Source organism: Calonectris borealis, chromosome Z (genome assembly GCF_964195595.1).
Source record: "Calonectris borealis chromosome Z, bCalBor7.hap1.2, whole genome shotgun sequence".
Taxonomy (NCBI): Eukaryota; Metazoa; Chordata; class Aves; order Procellariiformes; family Procellariidae; genus Calonectris; species Calonectris borealis.
The window spans coordinates 76690239-76715707 of record NC_134352.1 but is presented as its reverse complement, the minus strand read 5'-3'; positions in this window follow the sequence as shown (position 1 = coordinate 76715707).

Below are 25469 nucleotides of genomic sequence, written 5' to 3'. Positions count from 1 at the left end.
GATAAACGTTGGAAGGGCAAAGCCAGCAACAGTTTCCTCTCATTTCCAAGTATCAAGTGACTCTAATAACACACTGCTTTGGCATAAATGAATGCACAGTATCCAGGTCATCTTCCTGAGTGACAGCTCCGAGACCTAAAATGAGTGTCAGTTGGACAGGTCCATTGAGAAGTATTTAGCCATTTCCATTTGCATCAGCTCAAAGCTGGCTTACACCATATTCAGGATGTAACATTAATCTCACACAATGAGATGCTCTTTCCTTGGGCGTCACTGCTGCTCCCATTAATAAGCCCTCTCTTCTACTGCAAACTCTATTGAGGAATTTCACATCCAGGCCAGCAAACCTTAAAATGAAGGCAGGAAACTATATCTCAGAAGGCAGTCACTCCTGAAATGACTGAAGGTTCATAATAGATATTCAGTTCACTGAGGGCTGTCTTTGCACTGCTATAAGGAAGGGAGTGAATGATATCTTTGAATCTTTCAGCAACAAGACAGTAGGCAGGAACTAGGAGATTGCTCCTATCTTCTTACTTAATATTGTGTCCAATTCTGTGTTTCTGCTTTCAGAAAAGGGCTTTAATTAATTAGAAGAGGATGAGAAAATTGCTCCTATAATGACTTGGTTTTGGGGAAAGTTGTCTTCTGTTGAGAAATTCACTTATGTTATTTATCCAAGGGAAGATTAAGAGGCAATTTGGTCATGGCCTATGGGTCTGGGCATTGAAAAAAGGTCTCAGGAAATAAATGGTACTTTGATCTATTGGAAAAAGACAGATAAAAATTCAGTGGTAGGAAGCAGAAATGCAGTCACACTGGGAAAAAAGTGCAAAAACTCAGGGGATAACCGGGGGGGCTTTGCGGGGTGTCCCTTACTCATCTTAAAGTCAAGACTGGGGATGTGCTCAAATATTATGTGACTGATGCAGAAATTAGTGGGTGGGTCTTTGCTCTCCTCACTGCTGTTTGTTGTGTTGGATTATCTAATTGGATTCCCAGGACTACAAATTGTTGCATTACCTCTGTGAGAATAGATACAAAACCCTTCTCACATACCGCAGTATGAGTTAACAGCATAGCAAATAATCTGCCATTTAGGCGTTAGGGACAATATCTGTTATTTAAAAGACAATACTTAACTTTACTTATGTGTTTTCTTGAATGTTTCTTGGTGATCCATGGGAAGACATCTGGAGAAAAATTAAAATAAATGGACCAGAAACCAGACATGAAACATCTTCCTTTCAAATTAAGAAAAAGAGCAAAAAAATGGCCAGCTTCTTCAGGATCCACCAGTAAAGGCCACGTTTAAGGCCATGTAAACTAGGGGGAAGCTTTCTATTATTTCAGTAGCCTTTTTAGTAAGCTCTGCTTTAGTGAAGGTGTTGCATAGTTCCCCTAGTTGAGAAAAGGAAAATAAGCATAGATTTTCCTATCAAATCCCTTGGTTGATGGCAAGACTGCAGGAGGCTGCAGGCTGAAACCAAGGGCTGTGAGTGGGGTTCCCAGGGTGGTCCCAGGGTGAGGCTGGACCCTGGGTCTGCTCTCACTGCATTTATTTTTAAAAGGCTTTGGAACAGCAAGACTGGAGGGCTGGGAATAAAAAGAACCTTGTTACATGAAGGCAATTCGCCCAAAGTAGCTGATCGAAAAAGAGATGGAGAGGTGGGGCAAATAAATTGTGTAAACACCTTCACGAGGAACTTTTCTTTAATCTGGCAAAGGATGGTACCAGCCAGAACCAGCAGCTAGAATTCAATTCAGGCAGGTGAATTTCAATTCAGAAGGAAAGCACAGGTTTTTCACTGTGAGACTGATTAACCACTGAAATGAACAATGAAGGAAGCGGTGATCTCTTTTCCAGCCCTGCTCACACACTGGTCTGGCTGAGATACCATAAGCAGCCACATGTGGATTCAAAATGGGGTGGAATTGGACTATGTGAGGGGAAAGAACATCTCCCAGTGATGGTAACCAGGTGAAGCTCTGCCCTCCACGTTACCACTGGCCAGAGCTAGTGATTGTGTGGTGCCTTGGCTGTTTCAAACACAGACAGGACTTTTTAACTAGGAACATAAAGAGAGGCATTTCAGCAGGTTCTGCTTAGCTACAATTGCATAATGAAGTCCTTTAAGGAGTAAATGTTTCTGTTTAGTTCAATAATAGGGTTTTATTAAGAGCCTTTATAGACCAAAAGGGGAAGAGTAACCCAATCAAAGGTTCCTGATGAAGACAAAACAGCAAAGTAGGAAAATCAGAATTTACTACATACCAGGAATGTGTGAGCCCATTCCCTGCAATGAACTGAGATGTAGTTTCTTCCTTTACTTACAATGACATTTAGTGCTAATTTGGATAATAAAAATGTGCACAAAGAAGCATAAGCCCAGGGAGGTGTCAGCATTCCCAGGGAACAGTCGCGCCTGGGATGGAGCACATCCAGCATGTTTTATAGACTGTCGGGAGGTAAGTGTGAGGGCTTGGGTGGATGTTGGATGCATCTGGAGCATGGGGTCTGGGAGGGCGAGAGAAACTGCATTGTAGTGCTGCAAAGGGACAAGATCCATCCCTGGCCGTGCTCCGAGGAGACCACTGTGCACATTTTGCACTCTCTGCAGGACCAGCCACATGCCTGGATGCTCCCAGAGCCAAGCCCGAGGTGGATGACTCCCCAGATGTGGGTGCTTCAGGAGGAAACATGCACACAGCTACCGAGCCACCCCTCCCTCTATGTGCCTAATCCAAGGGGTGGAGGGACCACGTGAATGATCCCAAATCCCCCAGTGCTTCTCTTGTTGGAAGGCAAAGAGTCATGGGAGAGTCAGGGGAAAAATATAACCCTACAACCTGGCCCTGCTGCACCCCAGGAGAAGACCCCTCTCCACTGAGCTTGGTCTTGTCCCTCTTTCTTTACTGGCTGCGTCTGTTAGTGGAGAAGGGTGGTCTCTGCAGCTTATCTTTTCCTGGCCATCGGAGATGTGCAGTCCCAGCTTTCTTCAAGACACAGCATTATCCCTATGTCACGCCAGCCAACACCAGGACCTGGCAGTCCCAGGAGAGGAGACTTTTCTCTCACAGAAGAGAACAGAGTAAAAATAAAATATGCCCAAGTGAAATGTTTCCATCACAGTAAATTATGGGACAAAATTTGCCATTGGAAAGGACCTCCTAGGCTGCTGCAGTCACTCATCCACAAGAACCAAAGCCTCTAATCCCATTAAGAAACTTATCTTTCCTGATGGACAAAAAAGCTTTCTCCCATCAAACGTCTATTCTGATGGAAATCTTTATACCAGAACTCTTTCTGTCTCACAAAGGGCCAGGGTGCAATCTAAGCCTTTGATGTTGTGTTTAGAGTATAATGAAAGGCATTAATTTGAATAGAATTATTGAAATGGCATGTCTGTTTCTGCTATTAATAGAAGAGAGTCTTAAAACAATGAGCAGCAGAGATGGGGTCTATTGCAGTGAACAGGAATAAAGGCAGAGCATTTTGCTTTGATTGTATTACAAGAATGGCCTGAGGTCTCTAATGTGCTAGGCTCTGTACAGAACAGAAATGAGAGACCTTGCAGGAGGCTATAAGAGAAAATCTTGGGACCTGAGCTCTGTCTGCAGATCTCTTACGACTCCAGAGCTGCAGAGCATTAAATGGAGCTGGCACAGAACAGATTCAAAACAAATCAGAGGTGACAGGTCTTCATTTAGCTGGGGAACTCCTTGCCAGAGGATGCTGTGGCTGCTAAAAGTTTATCTGGGTTCAAGGGGAGATTGAATGAGTTAATGAAAGAGAGATCCACTGAGGATCAAGCCTGTAAGTCTCTAATATTTGTAGCCTGGGAAGAGTGCAAGAGGGGAGCATCATACCTGCTTGCCATGCTATTATCCTTCCCTACACATCCACTTTTATGAGTATGCTAAGATATCTGGGCTTTGATCAGACTTAATAAAGTTGTTCTGATAGTCTTGAGTTCTTCTGATCTCCGTATGTGAAGAAGTATTTGTATTTTATATCTGTGCAGCATTGCATAATAAGCTGAAAATCATAGAAGTGGGTGGATTCTGCAGTGAAAAAAAACCCAAACAACCCTTCCCAGGGGCTTGAATTTCTAGTGAATTGTCTCTTTGCTGTTTCTGTTTGCTTCCAGGAACAGGCTGGTAAAGCAACTCAGTGATCACTCCTCATACACTGGCATAACCTGGGAGCAAATCTGGTGTGAAGCAGCATAGGCTTACCTGTGCTGGTTCCCCAGGGAGCTCACAATGGGAAACATCTTGAGGAAAGCTATCTGCATGGGGTGAAATAAGAGACGTCCTCTGTGGTCCAGGAGGAGACCAAGATCCGCTGGGGAGAACTGGCAGAAACATGTCCTTACCACAGGGTGCAACACTGAGCCAAATGGAAGAGGACAAGAAGTACCCTCGAGAAGAAACTACCTAGTGGTAGATGCTACAAATCCCACCGGTGTCTTCAGTAGCTGTTTCCATGAGGGAAGGACCACAGGGAGGGATGGGAATTTATTCCCTGCCTTGCCAGGGGCTTTCTGAATCTCCCTGGCTGGGATAAACTCTTCACCTGTATCCACTAACTTCACCTGTGGAGCTGGTTCGATGGGCACAGCATGACTCTAGTCCCGGACATAGCTTTGGTAAGAGGCTAAGGGCGTCAATGGCAGCTTGGAGCTTGGGGACCAGCTGCAGAAGGACTCTGGAGAAAGCCCATCCACTCTGGGATGCCTTCCCCAGCGTTTCTTCCTGTCCTCCACCGCACATGATGCAAGAAGACCTGTCTTGCACAGCTGCTAAGAGTCCCTCGCACAGCTTTGCTTGCTCCTCAAGGCACCAACACCCTGGCTAACAATGTCCTCCTTCCTTCCACTTCTCTGTGGCCCTGGCTTGCAGTGCACATTGTTGGGGTTTGAAAACATGCACACGCACAGGTCCTGCAGGGCTTTGGCTGAAAGTCATCAAGGATGGAAACGACCCAGGGTACAGCCAGAAAGGAGAGAAACCATCAGTGGATTTGCAGTGCAGAGGAGCAAGCGACGGGGTTGGGAGGTTAGTTAAAATTAAAGCTGTGAGATGGGGGAAACCAGAAGCAGCTGAGACCAGGAGGGAGCATTGCAATTTCTGATCTTTGCTGTTCTGGTTTTAATTACGTGGCAAAGCCTCCTGTAACATTCGTCGTGCTGGGGTTTCTTTCCTGTTAATCACTGCAGCTGAAGCCAGTGCAATGTTTTACCTTCCCCAGCTTGGGAGAACAAGACTGAAGATTTGCATCTAGGCTACAATGGGAATGGGCAGTTTGGCAGACAGCGGCGTTGTGTGTTGCTGCCGTTATGTGTGTGTACCGCAATGAGGAGTCTGCTCTATATCAGTGCCACTGAGCTTTCTGCAGGAGCCGGCCGGGCCGGGCAGCCATCCCACCAGCCGTGCTGTGTGAGTTAACGCAGCCGCTCCAGTCCCTGTGGGAGGGTGCTGGATCCATCTGTGGGCCAGAAATCAGCAGACTGGTGGCCACCGTATAACATTTACCGCTTGGGGAGATGCTGCAGTAGCAGACCATATTTCTTCTCTACTCTGCAGCAATAACACAGCCCAGACCCCCTGCTTGAAAACCCTGAGCTGCTATCGCTGCTGCATCACTACTACTTTTGCATGCTACTGCAGAGTGATGCTAGCTAGATATCTAGCAATGTGAGCAACTTAGGGCATGTCTGTATGTATTCAAGATCATAAAACATACTCCAGTGCACTGTGCAAGAGGGTCAGCGGGAAAGCTGGAAGCAGGAGACCTGCCCTAGCTTGCTGTGGCACAAAGCTGGTTAGCCCTGCAGTGTGTGTCCTGCAAGGATGCAGCCTCCAGCTCCAGAATGAGCCCCGCCACATGATCTCTGGGACGTGCTGTGTGCAAGGCATGCTCCATCCCTGAGTTACCCTGCAGCTGAACCTGTTCCCGGCATGCATTTCCTTCAGTGTTGCATTTAATTCATCCCTCAGCTGCTGTGTTATCCCCTCTGTCTCACAAGGCTGCCTTTGAAGCAGGGCTTTGTGATGCTTTTTGGGGGGCTGTGTGGGCTGACATAAAACAGATACAGAAGCTCTCTGTACCTGGAGAACTTGCAAGCTCTTTGCAGTGCTTGCTAGCCTGGCTGGTCGGTTGCTGGGTTTTCACACACGCTTTTAGAAGCCTGGTCTCCCATGAACACCAGCAAAGAGGACTGAAAACCAGTGTAAGATAGCAAAGCCAGTAAAGCTTTTAATGGAGTCAAACTGAGCATCTACAGCTAAGGTAGACACAAACATGATACCAAGGATGCATTTAAAGGGTTATCTCTTTTCTCATGATCAAAGGGAGTTGCAACAAGGAGAGATTTCTCCAGCCTTCCTTCTTTCCTCTCCTTTTACTCTTCCCTGAAACTTGTCTTTGTTGAGGAAATGCAGCAGGTGGGAGGAACAGAGCACATCACACAAAGCCTGTGACAGGACCAGCAGCAGGCAAAGGTCCATACTATAACCCAGGCGCAGGTTCATTAGAGGCTGGCAGTTCTGCTGGATGCTAATTGCTGCTGCACCGGTCTGGACACAGCAGCGCTGGCATCTCTGGGTCGGCACCGGTGCGGCCCCCCCACAGCAGCCCCCTCTCCTTGGCATTGCTCACCACCTCGCTCCTCTCTGCCCTTTGGTAAATCTGTCCTGCGCATTTGGAAATTATGAGATAAAGCTCCCAAAATGAAGAGGCTTTGAGCATGTGTTGGATCTATTGATTCGTCTGCTGGCCTTTCAGTCGGTGGGGTTTGCATCTTCATATTCAGCCATGAAAACAAAAGGGCTATAAATAAAACAAACAGTCTGAGATTTTTCACAAGACTCCAGTCGCTAGCAGCTTTAAGAAAACAAAGTACCAAGTAGGACAAAAGTCCCTGGGACGTACACCAAGTGAGTCAGGCTACAGTCCACAAACGCTTCTCCTATCAGCCGTAAGGGTGAACACATCTCTCACCATCTCCTATGCCTCCAGCGGCTCTTTCTCCTCTCTCTGCACCATTTCCCCAGACACATTTGCACAACTGTTTCTGAGGCCAGATGATGAACTGGAGCTGATCTGGCTTAAATACAGGTGCAAGTGTGTTTTTCCGTATTTTGATAGATGGGATATACCTACACAGGCAACTTGCTTTCTGTCAGTTCCCTGGCTGAGGTTGTCATGTGGCTTCAGAAAAAGGGGATGCTTTCCCATCATTTCCACCATTTGCCATGAACAACCACTGTGATCTGTCTAGTCTGCCCTTAAATCACTTAAGCAGCGAGTCCTCTGACACTTTCCTATGGAGAGGGTTTGATAGCCAAAACCAGCTCTCTCTGAGAGCACTCCTCCCTGATGTTCAGCATAAATTTCCTTTTCCCTCTGCTTTGTGCAAGACAGCTGTGCTACAACGGGTGTTTTCTTTGCAGCAGATCTTTTAGACAAACCCTCCTGGAGTTAAATACAGCAGTTGATGTGCAAAAGCAGCTCATTGCAGGGGTAGAGGCTGAAAAGGGGGAATCCAGGGTGGGCGTCCCGCAGTGGCAGGGGGGCTGCCGAGCTGGGGGAGCTGGCAGCGCAGGGTGGGGGAGCAACCTGGCATCCCCAAGGACTCTTGTGAAAAGAGTGCAGACAAATGAGTTCAAGGAGACAAAACTCAGCAGAACAATCTGTGGCAAGGCTGGAAAGTGATGTTAATGGCAAGGAAAAGAGTTTAATGCTGGAAGTCTGAAGGCAATGGAGGACCACCAAGAGGTGCTGAAGGTCACCTTATTTAAGCTCCCTTTTCCATTGCCAAAAGTATTACTAAGAGACAAGTGTGGGTGAACATTTTGGCTAAGGATCCTGGGGTGTCATATTCTTGTTCCTGCTGCTAGCTGCTCCCTTGTCTGCATTTTATCAGGCTAAGCCCCCAGAGTAGGTTGCTTTGACTGGCTGAGGCACCGTGTGCCAGCTCAGCTGTGGTAACTCAGGGTGGTGCAGCCAGAGGTAACGGCTGAGCCAGAAGCGGCTGTTGGCTGCAAGTGAGGGGGTTAAAAACCTCAGCCAAGAGCAAAACAGCTGCTTTCTTCTACCTGCTGGCACTGACGGTCCACACTGTGAAAGCCTCCCTGTGACAGAAGTGCTTGTGATAAAATTGCCTGTACTGCTCAGGGCGAGAAAAAGGGAGGTCAGTACACTGTGAACTATGCACGCCAATGTTTGGCATTTTATTTCCATCTGGGACTCCATCACTCTTCTGCAAAATGGGAGTTTGCAGTTGAACTTCCCTCTCCCAGCCTTTGCAAAATCAGTGCTATATATGTGATACATATATAACCAAAAGTCCTGCATTTCAGTGGGGCAACTGTCCTGGTACTTAGACTGGGCTGGAGGCAGTGGGGTTTGGAGCTGCAGCTGGGTGGATTCTCCTTTGGCTACTTAGGTGTGAGCACCACCACCACATCACGGGACCTTTCTGTCAACAGGAACATTAACAGGATTTCCTCTCCTCCACCTGGTGCCCACTGCAATATCCCAGAGACTTCTTGCTCTTCACATGCCCTCTCTCCTGTCGAATGGGTTGAAACTGGTCTGCATGCTCCAAAAGGGAGACAGCAGCCCTCCGTGCACATCTGCACAGAGGCAGGGCTTGAGCAGATGCCTGTCCCTGAGGAAACGGGAGAAGGAGAGCGCGGTGTGCCTCAGCCTGGGGAGCTGGTGTCCCCTTGGGGGGTGAAACTTGGCAGGGAAGGTACAAGAACAATTCAGCAAGGCAGGTGGTAAAATGTAATTTCAGATCCCATGCAGGCAAGGGAAGAGAAAAAAGAGACTGAGAAGACTGAATTATTTGCTAGTTTGGAATGCTTAATTTTTCATCTTCTCTGAAGCATTTGCATAATCTTTTTTGTGGTGTGTTTTTTTTTGTTTTGTTTTAGTTTTTTGCTTGGGAATTTTTTTTTAAATGAAACTTTTCTTGTCTATGCTACCTTGGCAGCCTCTGTTTGAGCACCAACAAAACATTCTGTGTTTACAGTTGTCAGAAAACACCAGCTCCTGGGAGCCTTGCAATGTAATTACAATCAATGTCTTGGAAGGGAGAGAAGCTGGGGACAGGGAGGTTACCACTCTGGCTGGAGCCACCATCCCCCCAGAGCAAATCCTTCCTGCACCCAGCCCCAGCTCCCAGTGCAGTAGCCTACATGTATCCCCAGCCCATCTTATCCCTGCAGGGCCATCATGGGTGCCTTTGGCTTTAAAGCCCATGGCTCTGGGTTCAGGCAGGGGATGGTGCCCGGTGTCATGCGGGTGGACGTGTGCTTGGCAGGGCCAAATCTTGCTGGTCTTTGGCTCATTCGGCATTTCTCCTGATCAGAAAGTACTAAAGCCCAGAAACTGTGAGTGAAGGATCTGCCAGAGTGTTTCAACTAGTTATTGAGATCCCTTGCTAAGCCCCTTCGGCACATCGTCAGGCTGAAAAACACAAGCATCAATGAAAAAAATGGAGACATTCATTTAGAAATTTTGCTGAAACCCAACATTCAGTCTTCTCTGCAAGAAAATGTGATTAAACATCCCCTCTTTAGCTTGGAAACACTTGCCAAGTTTAATCTGAAAGTTCATTACACCCTCTTGCCACATACATTTTCCAATGAACAATTTATCTCCCCCCATACAAAAAAAAAAAAAAAAAAGATCTGTCTCTTGCTGTAACACCAGACCACGGTGCTCATGTTTGGGTACAGAGCCAGACTTGCTCTGAGCCTCTCCATTCCCCTGCATGTCCATAACTGTGCTGGAAATCTCCAGACACCAGGTTTTCATTCACCTCCTGGGGAAGGGAGACGCCACTCCCAAAGGGAAAATTGGGTTAAGTCATTAAAAAAAAAACCCAATCCAAAAACTCTTGGAAAAAAGAAAGCAATCTTCTAGCTCACTGGTTGCCCTGAAGCACCAGGGAAGCGATCCTTGATGGCTAGCACAGAGCTATCCAAGCGCTTCAAGTCCTGATCTCCCCAACCCTACTCCTGATGGGGAATATTTATTCTGTGTTGACAGAATTGTGCTCCAGGGTGGAAGCTAATATTAATTATATGACAAACACATCCTTGGGCAGTGATTTGCATGCGGCCTTAGATCAAATAACTCAAGGTCCTATAAAAGAGGAGCAGAGTCCGTTCCTGCTCCCTTGCTGCATATTGAATGAATCCAGGCATGATATTTAACGGCTGTGTCCTTCGGGAAGGTCTGAGTGTGTTTCCAGCCCCTGCACACCCACACAGGTTACTGGCTTTGTGGATGCAGCTGGCATGGACCTGGCAGCTGTCCCGATGGGGCTGTTCAAACAGTTTGGAGAACCTCTTGTGAAATACTCACGGGGGGTGCAAAGGCACCCGGTGTCACAACCTACAGGCTGCTTCCTTAAACCAGCATTATATTTACAGCTTTATCATCTGCGAAGAGCAGCTGGTGCCTCATCCCGCTGCATACTCCACAGTGTGACTCTCTAACGTGCAGGCTGATTTATGGAGTGTGTCTTGCTTTTCTCAGTAAAAATTATAAACGGCACCAAAAAAAAGAAAAAGAAAAGTGACTGAGTCTCTTCACTTTGGGCTCTGCCATCATAACTGACAGGTAAAAGGGCAGATGGGAAAATACCTGCTGAGAATGAAGGAAGAGCTACTAAACAGAGATCTATCTCAATTCCCCATGAGGTTATCAATGCTTTGGTGATCAGAGTGTGAAAATAACATATTGTCAGAGCCAGGTGCCAGCAGAGGAATAGCCCAGCTATACAGGGTCTCATAAAAAAACAAGTCTGGGGTGTTTGGAGTGGTCCAGCCAAGGGACATCTGATCCCAGAGCTGTCTCTTATTCTGCTTATCTGTTTCATTACCTGTGGTTGCCTTTCACTGCCAGAAGACAAGGAAACAGCACCGTGAAATCCTCTGCCTCAAGGGGATCGGCTTGGAGATGTTTGGGAAATCTTATGATTTTTCCCCCCATCCAAAAAATAAATAAATTCTGATTTCTCAAAACCAAAACTTGCCTTGGGAAATGGTTGGAATTGATGGATTTCCCAACTCTAAAAGTAATTGTTCCCAATACCTTTTGGAATTGTAAAACTAAGTGTCTCTGACTTCTCTCAGTGCTCACTTAGAAATGCAACCCCAGGGTAACAGAAATGTTTGAGGCAAGAGCACAGCAGTCGGCAATGACAGGAGTGAAATACTTTGATTGTGCCAAACTAGTCTTGAAGGATTATTATTCCTGTTCTAGGCCAATCTGGAATAGACATTTTGTTTGTTTTCTTTTTTCTTTTTTTCTTTTTTTTCTTTTTTTTTTTCCCCTATCTTAAAAATGTTCACAGCATGGGAAAATAGCTCTGGGCCAGGCTCCTGTTCTGCCAGAATCCCATCATCTGTGTGGGGACTGCATGGATATGCTACTGGTAGGAAACCATCGGGGTAAAGGATTGAGGTACAAAGAGTGGCCTTGTTAGAGAGGAGTTCCCCATGCCCTAATGACGTGAAACTTGGGAAACCCCTCACTGAAGCAGGAGAGAGGGAAAATGAACATATGCATTAAATCAAGTGTGTCTTCTTCTGAGTGGTCCAGCACTGGATTGAACCTTAGTGTCTTGAAGATAGGTATAAACCATTTGTGTGGAGTGTCTGAGGGGAATCCCTTTCAAATGTCCATCACCCAGAAATGAGAGCTTAGTGACTTCTTATATGCCTCGTTTCCTTAAATTCTTTGCTTCCAAAATCAGTAATTGCTGGTTTTTCAGTTTGCTTTTAAGTTTCCCTGATGTCCTTTCCCATAAGTTGGGATTCAGGACCTGCATCTCCATCTCACTGGAGGAATTCTTTTTCTCAAGGAAAGCGTGCAGCTTTTGCTAGTGCCCTGCCCTGCCCCTCCGTTAGGACACCATCCTGGCAATGCTGGGAACGCTGCAGAGTGGGATGCAGGGTGAGCCTTAGCTGCAGCCGATGGTAGCCTTCCCATCAGTTACAGCCAGAAATAAAGCTTTCCCAGGCACAGTTATCAGACACCTCACCCAGTAAGGGCAGAGCGCTGCAGAAATAACCCTCAGCACATGGGGTCTTTATCTATTTTCCTTGCTGATGTAGAAAAGCCCAAGTTATATGGGAATCTCATTTCCTGGTGATCCTGAGACAGGGCCCACCAAAGATGGAGACAGTTTAGGGAAGGCTGCAAAAGAAAAAGGAGGGGTATGAGGGGAAGGTGTTGCCTGATGGTATGAGCACTCTGGAAATCCCAGTGTCAAGTGATGGAATAGCAAAGGGAGGTTGAAATGTGGACAGCAGAAAGAGAAAAATCTGAAGATGAAAGAGGACAGCAGCTGCCTGTACAGTGTGGCTTTGATACAGAAAAGATACACACAGCTGCCAAGTTTTTTTCCACCTTCATGTGTGACAATTCATGTGAATTATTTAATGAGCGGATTTGCATAATTTCAAATAATTTGCAGTTTCCCCTTCCATTGCTTCTCATACTCTTCTTGTTGCCGGAAGCTGCTGCTAATCTTGGAGCTCTTTTTGTATAAGGTTTTATAAAAGGTGCTCGCTGAGATGCTGTTGCTACTTCCAGGAACACACCAGGAGGGGGAAAGGCCCAGGAAGGCGATGGGATTTCTCTTAGGACCCACACCAAAGTCCCATTTCCCAGGGAAAACACAATCTTTTGCAGACTCCATGTTCCTTTCAACCCAGGGTGGGAGGAAGCTGAAGGTGATCTTGCAATGTGGCATGAGTACCAGTGGAGTTAAAGTGTGGGGAGAGGTCAGGAGACTGTATCCTCTGCAGAATGGCAGGCAGAAAAAAATTGTGATGTATTAAAAAAGGCTGGGGATGGTTTTCTATAAATACGTCTGGGGAGTAAGCACCATGGAGGGAGGAGAGCTATTTCAGCCAAAGGACAGTGCTGGCATGAGAACAAATGGATATAAACTGGCCATGAATAAACTGGGCTGGAAATTAGTCGAGGGCTTCAAACCATTAGAGCAATCGGGTTTGGAGCGGCCGCCCAGTAGGAGCCATAGGGGCAGAAATCCAAAGGGCGTTGTGATGTGTTGCTGCAACAGCAGGGATTGGATTTGGCAAGTCTGGAAGTTCCTGCCAGCTCCACGTTCTTGTGTTTCAAACATTTGGGATGTTTAACTTCTTTTTTGTAGATAAATATGGCTTTGTGAGCAAAAACAAATAAACTGCTGCTGGAAAAATTTATTTGACCACTTTTCAAGATATTTTAAGATGAAAACAGTTGAAAACAGAAATTGAAAAGCTAGCTCTCACCTCCCTATCAGTGCTGTGACAGCCTGGGGTGTCCTGTTGAGATGAGGGAAGCTGAGAAATGAGGGCGTATTGAAATGTCACCAACCTGTGGGCTCAAAGGGGGCATGGAGACAGGGCATCTTGCAGGCAGTGCCTGCCGGGTTGCAGAGAGGTCGCCCAGTCTTAGGGAGGAAAAGTGTCCCAGCAGGGGTTGCCCAATGGTGGAATGGGTTGAGTTGAGTTTCTGTACCAAATTCCTCTTCACCAGTGTCTTGACAGCCCTCTTATCAGAGGCTCTGGTTCATGTCCCAAACCAGCAGCGGATCTTGTCCTGCCCCAGCCCATGTTCTTATTTGCTAGCTCCCACTAAGATGTGGTCCAGCTCAGATCTTAGCACAAGCTGACTTCTGCAGAGGGATGTGGAGATGTCCCTCACAGCTCACACCATGGCCAACAGCAAAGTCTAAGGAACATAACAAGGAGAAGACAACTCTCCCAGACATCCCAAACCAAAACTGGCATCCTTGTAGCAATCACAATAAATCCACCACCTTTCATATAATTTATTCTTGGACCCATGTAAATGTTTCATATCAACAATATCATGCAGTTTGTGGATAAACAACCCCATGCACCAGTATATGCTGGGGGCCACCCAACTGGAAAGCAGCTTGGCAGAAAAGGCCTTGGGATCCTTGTTGACACCCAGCTGGCCATAAGCCAGCAATGTGCCTTTGCCACAAAGGTCAACGGTATCCTGGGCTGCACTAGGCAAAGTATTGCCAGCAGGTCGAGGGATCTGATCCTTCCCCTCTACTTGGCACTGGTGAGGCCACAGCTGGAGTCCTGCATCCACTTCTGGGCTCCCCAGTATGAGAGAGACATAGACACACTGGAGAGAGTCCAATGAAGGACCACAAGGTTGATGAAGGGACTGGAGCATTTCTTATGAGGAAAGGCTGAGAGCTGGGACAGTGCAGCCTGGAGAAGAATTGAAAGGAGATCTCATCAATGTATATAAATACCTGAAGGGAGGGTGTAAAGAGTGCAGTGGTGCCCAGTGACAGGAGCAGAGGCAATGGGCACAAACTGAAACATAGGAGGCTCCCTCTGAACATCAGGAAATTTTTCTACTGTGAGGGTGACCAAGCATTGGAACAGGTTGCCCAGAGAGGAGTCCCCATCCTTTGAGATACTCAAAAGCCATCTGGATGCAGTCCTGGGCAGCCTGCTCTAGGTGGTCCTGCTTGGGCAGAGGGGTTGGACAAGATGACCTCCAGAGATCCCTGCCAGCCTTAGCCAGCCTGTGATTCTGTGTAAGGAGTTCCACAGGAAAATGATGTGTTGCTTAAAAAGATCTACTTTATTTCCAATCTGCCACGTGCAGTTTTCATTTGATGCCTCCTATTTCTTCCATTGTAAGGAACAGAAAACCGCTGACTGCTCTCCATCCTTTTCTTCCACCTCATAATCTTGCAGACCTTTCTCACACCTTGGTTCACCAGATCTTAGTCTCACCTTACCTTGTTGTTCTTCACACAGTTGCAATTTTAGTGCTTTTCTTGCTATTTTTGCCTTTCTCCAAATCTTTCCCAAAACTACTCACACCAGGGGAGCATCATGGCATTAGGATGACCCCCCCAAGCAGCAGAAGACACATGATGGATTTATAGGCCCCAGACATATATAGAAGATAAATTTGAGGTCATGGAGACCAGACAGGAGCAATATTGACTGGCGAGTTGATGGACCAACAAACAGCTTTGAGATGCTGAGTCTACTTGGTTCCACCAGGAGGATCACCCTCACGGAGGGGCTCCAGATGGATGTCCTAAACTAATCCTAAAGCTGTATCTACTTACCCACACGAGATGGCCAAACCCCATTAAACGGTTTGTCCCTTTGGGGCCAGAGAGGGACCTGCCCAAATTCACCTCTAATAGTCTCTGAGCATGATGTAATTCAGGTTCAACAGCCACTCCTTGTGGTGAGAGGGCTAGAATCTGTTAAGGTAGTCCATGGCTCTCCTATGCATCTCTTACTCTCCTTCCATCAGTGAAGCTCTCTTTGTTTGGACCCAGTTCATGGCATGTGAGTGGAGAAACAGCAATTGCCAGGAGTGCTAAAGCACTGTAATTTAGCTCCTGGTTGCTCGGCAGCAATTTAAACCTCTGTAACTTCAGGGGACCCTTCTCTAATTGAGTTTTTTCACTCTAGTCGCTCAGGGATGCTTATACAGAGGACAACGAGTCACTATAGGAAACATCAATATGAGAAGTCACTGGGAAGGGACAAGACAGAGTCCAAGCTGCCCACAAACTGACTGCAAATTTCAGTTCAGAAACAGCATTTCATCAACCTCCTTTAACACATTTTTGAGAGTTGCTGGTTTAAAAAAAAAGCAGGGGGAAACACAAGAAAATTAGCAATAGCAATTCTGTTGACTCCCTCAGGAGGAGTCTTCTGGTTCATGGAGATGTGGGAAAGGAAATATGAGGCAGCCAAAGATGACTAGGAGCTCCTTGCCTCTAACAAAGCACAGGGTGAAGCCACAGCTCCTCACCCAAACTTATGGTTGAGCAACCCATGGTGTGAGAGCCTAGAGGGGTGGCTTTGGGGCAGGGCTGTGTCCCACCACCCATGTCCACCACCCTGAGACCACTTTTGCTTTGAGTCTGTGGGAGCAGAGGGGAGTAGGATGTATGCCCAAGAGTAGGACGTGTGCCCACACCTCAGACCGTACCGCTTGTCCTTCCTCATTAATGCCAGCCCTGTTTCCTTGCACTCCCCTTGCAGCTCTGACCCCTGATACTGCTTCTTCTCACTCCAGCCTTCACTCATCACACTGCAGCTGCTTCTGAAAATGCTAATGAAGAGCAGTCGCCCATCAGTCCCTGTCTGGGACCAGTCCAACCCAGTTTGTAGGTGAACGTCTTTTCAGTATTCATCAAGCCTCATTCTCTGGCGCTTGGCAACACAAAAAAAGAAGAGATGATGTTGCTGTAAAGAGATGCTAATCATGCTATGGGGATCTCCTGAAGAAAACACAGAGCCCTTTGTTGTGGGATGCTGGATCTCGTTGTCCTCGGCTCTTTGTTTCTCCTCTGATTTCTGTGAGATGCTGCGCGGGCAGGAAGGGAGGGTAGGAGTTATAAAGATATTGAAGGGCAAGGGAAGGGCAGTGCTTAATATTGCATTGCAGAGATTGCTACAAGCTGTTTTGAATTGGGTCTGTCTTTTTATTGCACGTGTAGTGCCAAGCTGACGGGGACAGGGATCTGCTCTCACCCCACACCAGTGGGGTGACTACTTTTGTTACTGTTACGATTTCTGGTTTCTTCCTGGCTTGCCAAGAGCTGCAAATGGATCAGGTGGGCCTCTGAATGTCTGGGATGCTCTGGCCATACATCTGTATTTCTTCTTCTGGAGTTTGAGAGGAGCTCAGGGAGTCTTTGGAGGAACATGTGGAGCCAGTCATGGAAGGAAGATGCTTCCGGACTGATGGTGACTGGTAGCTTAAGGTGAGTGGGTTTCTTGCAACACTGTCAGCAACAGACACCACCTCCTATCAGCAAAGCCCAGAAGCTGTGCTCCTCCTCCAATGCAGCATGCACAGCCTGAGGGCAGCCTTTTGCAGTCTGTAGCTAAGTATGTCCAAGATCTGCTTCTCTGCTCCCAAGCCTAAGAAATAGCTGACCTTCTGCTTGATTCTTGGTTGCAGGGGAAAACAACCAGCTGGACTGTGGGTTGCTGATGGAAACCAAGTACTGTGCCTGTGGTTCCTTTGAGGGCTGCTTTGCTATATCTAACAACAGTGAGTTCTTCAGGTCCTTCACCGTCCCCACAGGTGAAGCTGCACATGCCTGGTCTTGCTTTGCAACTTGGTCCCATGCCTGAGGGATACATCTTACCTCTTAACCAGCCAGGCATGTCCCAGCCAGTGCCAGCTCTCTGCAAAGCCTTTTGGCTATGGTGGCCAGGGTGTATGCCACAGGCCAGGGGTGTCCCCGGCACAGTCCACAGACTGGCAGCTTCGATGCCTGCAGAGGTCTTCAAAGAGTTAACTTCCCTCCAGATACTCTCAGCAGCTCCCTCAGTGCAGTGACTTGAAACAGGGGCCGTCTGTACACAACACAGCAAAGACTGGAGCAAACCATATGCTTCTGCATGAGAATAACAGCATCATTAAAATCCTGAACCAAGAACTCAAAGGAGCATTTGAAGAGTACATAGCAGCGGGTCCTGAATCCTAACTATCAGTTTCTCTTCCCCTCAAATCCTTTGCATGGGCTGAATGTGGAATGCAAAATGTCTAATCAATCACAACAACCCACTTCCTTCCTCTTCAAGTGACTCTCCAGGCATATGACCACCTCAGGAGCAAGTTGTAGCCTATGACTGCAGGGAAACAGAGGGGAACAAACAGGTGAAACAAGAGAGAGAGAAAGACTATGGGGGAGAGAGAGAGACAGACCCCGGTCACTGCTTAAACTTTGCTTATTTACAGCAGCAGCATACATATGAAGATCTATACCACTTACACCCAAATAAATCCTCCCCTGGAGACAGGTGGCAGATTTCCCCCTCCATTATTTACAGCCACTTCTCAGTGAAAACTGCAAGCTGTAAAATGCCCATATAGTGTTGGAGAGATTTATAGTCCTCCTGTATTTCACACACTGCCTTGCCCCGCTGTGCTGCCTTTGGGGAGACATGGCAAATGGACTCCAAGGTGTTTGACAAAGATGAAGACTCATTTATTACTTGATGCTTTGGAGAGAAGTATTTGTACGCAGCAGCCTACACGGGTGGCAAAGGTTAATCCTCTCCTCTCCTGTCAATTCAGCTTTTTATGAGCAAGGGGAAAGCGATGTATTGAGGAGGAGAGGAGCAAGAGAGGACAACCACTGAGCAGCACCAGTGACCCGTGTCACCCTGCACCCTTGACCACTGCCACCAACCCATCACTGAATCGAGCTTGATCTCAGCTTTTTCTTGCACAGATCTTGGTCCTACAGGAGGGGGTCTGACGTTTCCACTTCTCTGCAGCAGATGGGATTTCCTGAACCCTCCTATTAGAGGAGACTTTTGGCTTGCAGGCCAGAAGCATCCTTGACACCCACCACCCTGAAATCCTGGTGTGATGTGCCTGACTCCCTCTGGCACAGTGGGGCACAGGGAGCATAAGGGCTTTTGGCAAACTAGGCTTCAGAGTGTTTTAGCCTAGGTTGGGGCCCCACAAATACATCTCCTTGTCCTTCTCTGTTGGCAGTGCCAACAGTACTGCTCCCTCATCTCCAAAGGTGATCCCTGTGGGTGGGGTTGAGGCAGAGAGCCAGTGTGGTGCCAGCAGGCTGCTAACACGATGTCTTCTCTGGATATAGACAAAGACCTTCAATCTCCAGGGCTGTCGATAGAGTGCTTTTCAGCAGCACTAAATTCTTGCAAAAATTTGAACATGAAAACATAAAAATAAAAACACGGTATAAAGAACACACAATAAAAATATAATACCAAATATATCACTTAACTAAAACCGCTGACCCAGCGGCTTTGATGTTAATGCATTGTCTGTAACAGCGTGGCGTTCCAGCTGAATACTAACCGGCTGCAGAGCCCGAGCCCAGCCTTGCTTCAGAGGTTTCTGATTTTACTACCCTGATTTCTGCAGTCAGTCTTCCTCTCCTGAGGTTTATTAGGTCTCCTCCCCTGCCACGATCAACTAAGAGCTGTTTTCACTTTCTCCCCAGTGTTAATTAAAGCTGGGGTGGAGTAACCCCCAGAAGACTCCTCAGCGGAGGAGGAGGAAGAGGAAAACCGAGCTCAGCATGATGGCAGGGTTCGATCAGCAGAGAGCTGTGTTAACAAGAGCCCTATGGATGTGAGAGGGATGAACAGTCAGTGAGGAAGGCAGGAACAGATGGTACCCAGCTACACGCAGCATGGCTCCCGGGGTCTGCAGGATATGCAGAAGCTCCTGCTCACTGCACAAGCTGCCTCGTGCCTCGTGACAGCACCAGTCACAGCCTCTGCAGAGCCATCTCTACCTGTTCCTATACACACAGCAAGGAGATATCCCAGAGGGGATCTCTCCTGCTCCAGCCCTCGCATGCTGCTAGCATGGAGCCAGCCAGAAGTCATTGATCCCTTTTTGATGGCAAGATGTAGGGGTGTCCCTGTGCAGACCCAATGTAAGAGTGGTAGTTCGGTGCAGTTATTCAATGCCCCAGTGCAGGAGAAAGGCTGAGTGAAATCCTGGCATGAAGCGAGACAGAAGGGGAGTCTCCAGTTGGGGACAGTTTTGACCTGTGATGCCTGGAGGCACAACCTTTGTCCCACACTGGATGATGTACCAGTTACTCCAAAAGTTTCAGGTCACTTTGTTGATGGAGAGCCCAGTGTGGTCCAGCACAGAATTTCAGTCTCTTTGTTGATGGAGAGCCCAGTGTGGTCCAGCACAGAATTTCAGTCTCACCTGCTGCGGTCACTGCTGACCGCTGCCAGCCAAAGAGCGAGGGAAAGGGGTAAGGGTGCCCTCTCTACAGGTTATTCGTGTCCCTGCACTACGGTAGCAGTCCAGGGGCAGGAACTGGAGCAGAACACAAACTGAAGGGCCTGGAGGCTTTCACTGCAGGCAATCTAAAGATGCTGTTTCAAATACACCTAAAGATGTCAGTCCCAGAGGGCAATGGCCCTGGGTGGTCCTGACCCAGCTCACACTGCTTGCTGAGACACCAATTGCCAAAGAGACAGCAGGGGACAGCTTCCATCCAGAGCCTGTAAATCCACATCATGAACACCTCCAGCCACGCTCTGTCCTTGGATTTCAACAGGTGGAGTCATCTGGGGCAAGGTGATCCAAATTTTCCATTCCTGCAAGGTCATGGTGACTACTCTCTCTTCAAAGGTTAGCATACCATCAGTGCATGACTGCTTCATGCTGCAGAAGGCAGGTGATCCCTCTTCTGTCCCTAGCTTAGCCAATGTTTACTTCCATGCCCAACCTTCCAAAATACATTTTTATTCTTTAACATAAATCCTAAGCATCAAGCAAAACTGTCGCTATGCTCCGTGGCTGGGCTACAGCTCCCTGGAGCTTCTCCCTTGGCCACTTCCCTACTGCTGGAAGGAGGACATGCCCTTCACTTCTCCAGCCTCCTACCCTTTTCCTGCCTTGGTACAGATGGTAGTGCTGGGCTAAGGTCCATGTTGAGCAGGCGGAGATGTGCTTGCTGTCTTTAATCACATGGCAGAGGATAAGAGCAAGGCTGCAGCTGGGACATGTGGAGGCAGCAGTGTGGCCTCTTCCCCGCTCTTTGAGTTTGGATGCCCAGCATGGCTGGCCAGTGGGGAGAGGAAGGCATTGGTTAGAGGACACAAAGAAAATATATTCTGAGTTGGTGGAGAAAGTGTCCCACTTGACCTACCAGAATGAGAAAGGAAGCTAAGGACGGGCTGAAGCAGCTGGGAGGAACTTAAACACTACGTATAATCTTGATAGTTTGGCCTCTTTTTTTTTTTTTTGGCAACTTATTCATCATTGCATGTTGGTATCTGCTGTTCTTTTAACCTAGCTCTTGGCTTTAAGTGACCCAACCTACAGCAAGCTTCTCTCTCACATCATGATACAACGTGCTTGAAAAGTTGTGCAAAACCCTTTCGTTCCTCCAGGCACCCCAAAGTGTCTGGTGATGCTGCTGCTTGACAGCAGGGGTCAGGAGGAGGAGAAATGTTTCCCAGTAATGAGTGGTGAGTAGGGAAATTCCTCCAGTAAGTGGATCTATCTACTCACTGATCTAGGGGAGTAGGAGAGACACACCAACAGTCTCCCATCGAGGGTGTGATGCTTGCCTGCCCGCCCCTCTCACCCAGTCCTGGATCCAGCACTGCTTCCTACAGCAGCTCCTGGAGTTGTGGTCCCACTCCACAGCCCATCTGTCCCCTACACCTGCGGAGGATTGAGATGACCATCTCCCCTCTGCTCTCTCATGCTTCCTACTCCCATCAGAAGTCCAGGAGGACCATGATGCTCTGTGGAGGGCTCCAGCTTGCCTCACTGTATCTTGCATTGGAAGCACTCCCTAGTTTTAATTAAGATTTTGAGGACCCAAGTCAGGCAGAAAGAAGAGAAAATGCTAAGAACAGCTAATTCCTTAAACCGCTCTCTGGCACCTTGTGAAACTTACCTCATGTAGCAAATTAAAAATGCTAATAGATGGACGATAAAAAAAAAACGAAAACCCTTTCTCCTCTGTAATTTCAGTGAGCTGAGTGGCTCTGAGTATCAATTAGTGGTGGGAAATGAGATTTTCTCCATTGGGGGAGGACCAGGGTAGAAGCACAAACCCACAGGCTGGCTCCTGAAATGTTTCACTCTCCAGAATGTCTTCAGCGAAGGCACATGGGGCCATGCTGAGCTGCCCCTCTCACTTTTATAACACTTACAGACTTATTACTCCTCGTTACCTTTTGTCTAAAGGCAGACTGTAAGTCCGGACACTCAGATGGAGATGGAGACTTGCAGCAAGCACTTGTTTTTCAGAGGGCTTGATCGCATCTGGGTGTTGCTTTAGCAGCAGTAATTAATACAAAATTAGAACAGGCACATGTAGGCACTACTCTTGTACTGCCTTAAGTTATCTCTGCAGAGATGCTATCTGTTATGTTCCCCAGAGGCTTGCTAGCAGCACTCATGGCTATAGCGATCTTAGCTTGTGCTAAGCTGGGATCATAGCGGCTTTATGAGTTTAGAGAGCAAGTGGGCTTTGACGGCCTTGCAGATCCTAGGGATAAAAGATGGGAAAACCTGCCTTCTCCCCCATCCACCCTCTGTCACTACAGGTTTGCAAACGAAAAATATATACCCTTTTTGCTCCAGTCAGAGATTTGAGTACAAGGCTCCTGCTGGCCTGAACAAGCACTGTATTAGTCAAGTCCAGAGAGCTTTGGAGGAAGGATGGATATTGATGAATACTGAACACTTTATCCAAAGCAGGACAGCCACCAGAATAGAAATGGCAATGGGCACCAGCTGAAGACCCTGTCTCATGTGTACCTGCATTGAATATAATTGAATCAGAGGAGAGATGGACCTTGGGTCTCCCATTCTCAGGAGACTGCCCAAACATTAGGATGACTGTGAAACATGTGAAAAGGTCTGTGGTCCATTGGATCTTCCAGGCTATGCATCATTAGGAGCAATCATTCCTGGAGCAAGAAGGGGGACTATGCTATTTCTACTCAACAACATGAGCTTATTCCATTCTTGTGCCAATGTTACACCCTCCTCATTCTTGTTTCCCAGTTGTCTTTTTCCAGAAATACCTAGCAGTGATCTACATCTTGGAGGCCTTGGCCCAAGACAAGCACTCAGTTAAATATACAGTCCCAGCATATTGATTTTACAGGTCAACTGGAACACCTCGCAGGTAAAAAGTCCAGGGAGCCTGAAGGAGGTCACGGACAGCATCACAGTCACACAATTTGGCCCATATCCAGTGGCTCTGCACTTAAAAGCTTTCAGCCAACTAAAAGCAGCCTTGGAGCACCAGGAAGGTCTGAATAATAACTCTTGAGCATGGTTAATGAAGCTTCTGGGTTTGATGTATTTCAGCTACATCGTGTGTTCCTTCTCCTTCCACCCCCCATCACTGCAGCGGAGCAGATGCAAAAGAATGAGAAAATTGCAAGTGGAAGCTTCTACTTTCCCTCTGAAATTGTCTTGACTTTTGAGTCCCTCGAGGGCTACGCAAGTTTGTTGCATGGCAGGCTCAGCCAAATGAACAGTGACACCTTTGTAATTGCACAGGGCAGGGAAGGCTGCTCGGTGAGAGCAGGGGGAGAGGATGGCGGGTTCCCAGGGGTCCATGACCTGCTCCTTCCACTGTCACAGCAGGAGCAGAGGGAGCGGGGAGATAAGGCAGCAGTAGAGACCCCAGAGGAGCAGAGGAGTTTCCGAGCAGCAGCTGGGTTTCGAGCTCAGCTATCACACACCGGGTGCTTCACGGGGTTCGAAGGTGGTAGTGGTCGGGGAGCCTCTCTGCGGCAGCGTAAGGCAAGAGAAAATCTGCGTGGTTGGGAAGGCAGGCTGCTCCTTCCGCGGGGCAATGTTAACACAAGGGCCCCAGCTGCTGCCCCAGTTGGGTGCAGGCAGATTTGCAAGCATTAGTACCCAGGGAACAGCAAAGGAAAGGATGAAGCTGTCCAGATTTGGGGTGTTGAATATTTCTTCTCCTCAGGGCCAAAAGACAGGACCAAACTCTCTGCATTTGAAACCCCCCATATTCAGTGCAGCACACCAAACACAACCCAAGGGCAGGTCTCCACGGGAGGATAGCTAGCGTCCACTACTGGAGTGCTGCCATGAAGGGTTTTCCCACTGTTTTTTGCAGCTCTGTAGCAAGTATGCTTCAGGCTCACCACTAGCTCCATTACATTCACAGATACATAAAGATGAAGAAAGAGCAGGTCTATAGCTCCAGCTGTGCCCAGTAGAACAGACAGAGAAAAAACAGGACGAGCTTGCAGGACCTTGATGATCTGCATGTCAGCAAAGGATGCCTGGATGGTGATGGCATTTCCCAGCACTGAGGAGCAGAGCAGTCAAGTCATTTTTTTCAGTGGATGGTTGAAAATCTTGTGAAAGCAGTGCCATTATGGTTGTTTCTGAAGATTCACCTTCATTCGTGGTGGGACATGGTGCTCTGACCAGGCTTTGACAGCTTCGCAGTGGTAGCTGGTGTCTAGATACTTGCCTTATTTCAGGTCACTTGCAGACAGAAACTGTCTCAGGACAGGTTGATTTTGATTTCTAGAGTTTCAGGTTTTCTTCTGTCACTACTCTCCAACCCTATACAGCAGCGCAGGTGTCACAGCCACAAGGGCCATTTTGCCTAGCTAGGCACCTGGCTAGGACAAGCTTCTATGGTGCTTATCATGCTTTCCCTTTCCTCTGCTGGGAGTCACTGCCTGAAACTCCTCGAGAAGGCTAAGTCTCTCCCTGATTCCCCAGTGAGAGGGGGTTGCACTGCGAGCATGCCATAGCTGGGCTATCAGCAGCTGCAGCTGTAAGCCCAAGGACCAGGGGCCAGGCATTCTCATTCTGAGCAGGCTTGGCTTGACCCCTCTCGAGGTCACTCTTGGACATGCCCTTAGAGATGACTCATCCCAACCTACCTTGCTGACAAGCCAACCCCCAAGTCCTGGTATCCAGTCTGTTTGGAAAGACGGCTGGTCACAGATCTATGCCAATGCAAGAACATAGTCTAGACATGGCCATGAGACAAGAAGCCCTTTCCAGAGAGGTGTCAAGCTGAACAACACAGACAAGATGCTTCCAAGTAAGGCTGGGGGGTACTCCTAGTGCTGTGACCTGACTAGGATGGATCCTCAGCCTTGTGCCCAACAGCAGCAGTCTCCCTGCCCCAGTATGACCCACAAAGCACACTCTCCTCCCAGCTGAACCCCATTAAACCATCAATTTCTCAGTTTCCCCTCAATTACCGAGATCAATGACCCCTTAGCTCTGCTTTCCTCTATACATTTCCTGCTTCTTCCAAATGTGGAGCAGTTAATTGCAGTTCACTGCTCATCCTAATGTTTCCTCCCTCGCTCACTTTCTCTCTCTCCTATAATTTACTGGCATTTCCTAAGCACGTTTAGGCTATGTTGGCAGCTGGATTCTGTGATAAGGTTTTTTGACATCTAGCGATTGTTGATCGATAACATTTCTATCCCATAATGAATAAAGGAGGGGGACAGGGAGGGGAAGAGTGGAGAAAGAGTGATCTTCAACAGTTAGGAGATGAGATCATTATCTCTTGGAAATATGGGAAAGGCAGAAGTGAGAACAGAGAGGCAAGGCTGTCGTCACAGCTGAGAACAACCTAATAATAACCTTTCACAGGTCAGGCATTGCTTGGTACAAACACAGGTGCCCCAGGGTGCTCTCTGCTTTCCTGGCTCCAGCCGTGGGATGTCTCAGGGAGGAAGTCTGATCACATTGCAGGGGTTGCAGCCAGGGAGGGGGAAATACAGGTCTCGCTTTCCCTCCAGCTAGTGGTATTGCTTGCTGTTGGGTCTGCCCACGTGTTCCTGGGTGCTAGCAGGCAGCCAGCCCACTGCTGGGGTCTCCAGGGTGGGAAGGGTAAATAAGCCTCTTCCCC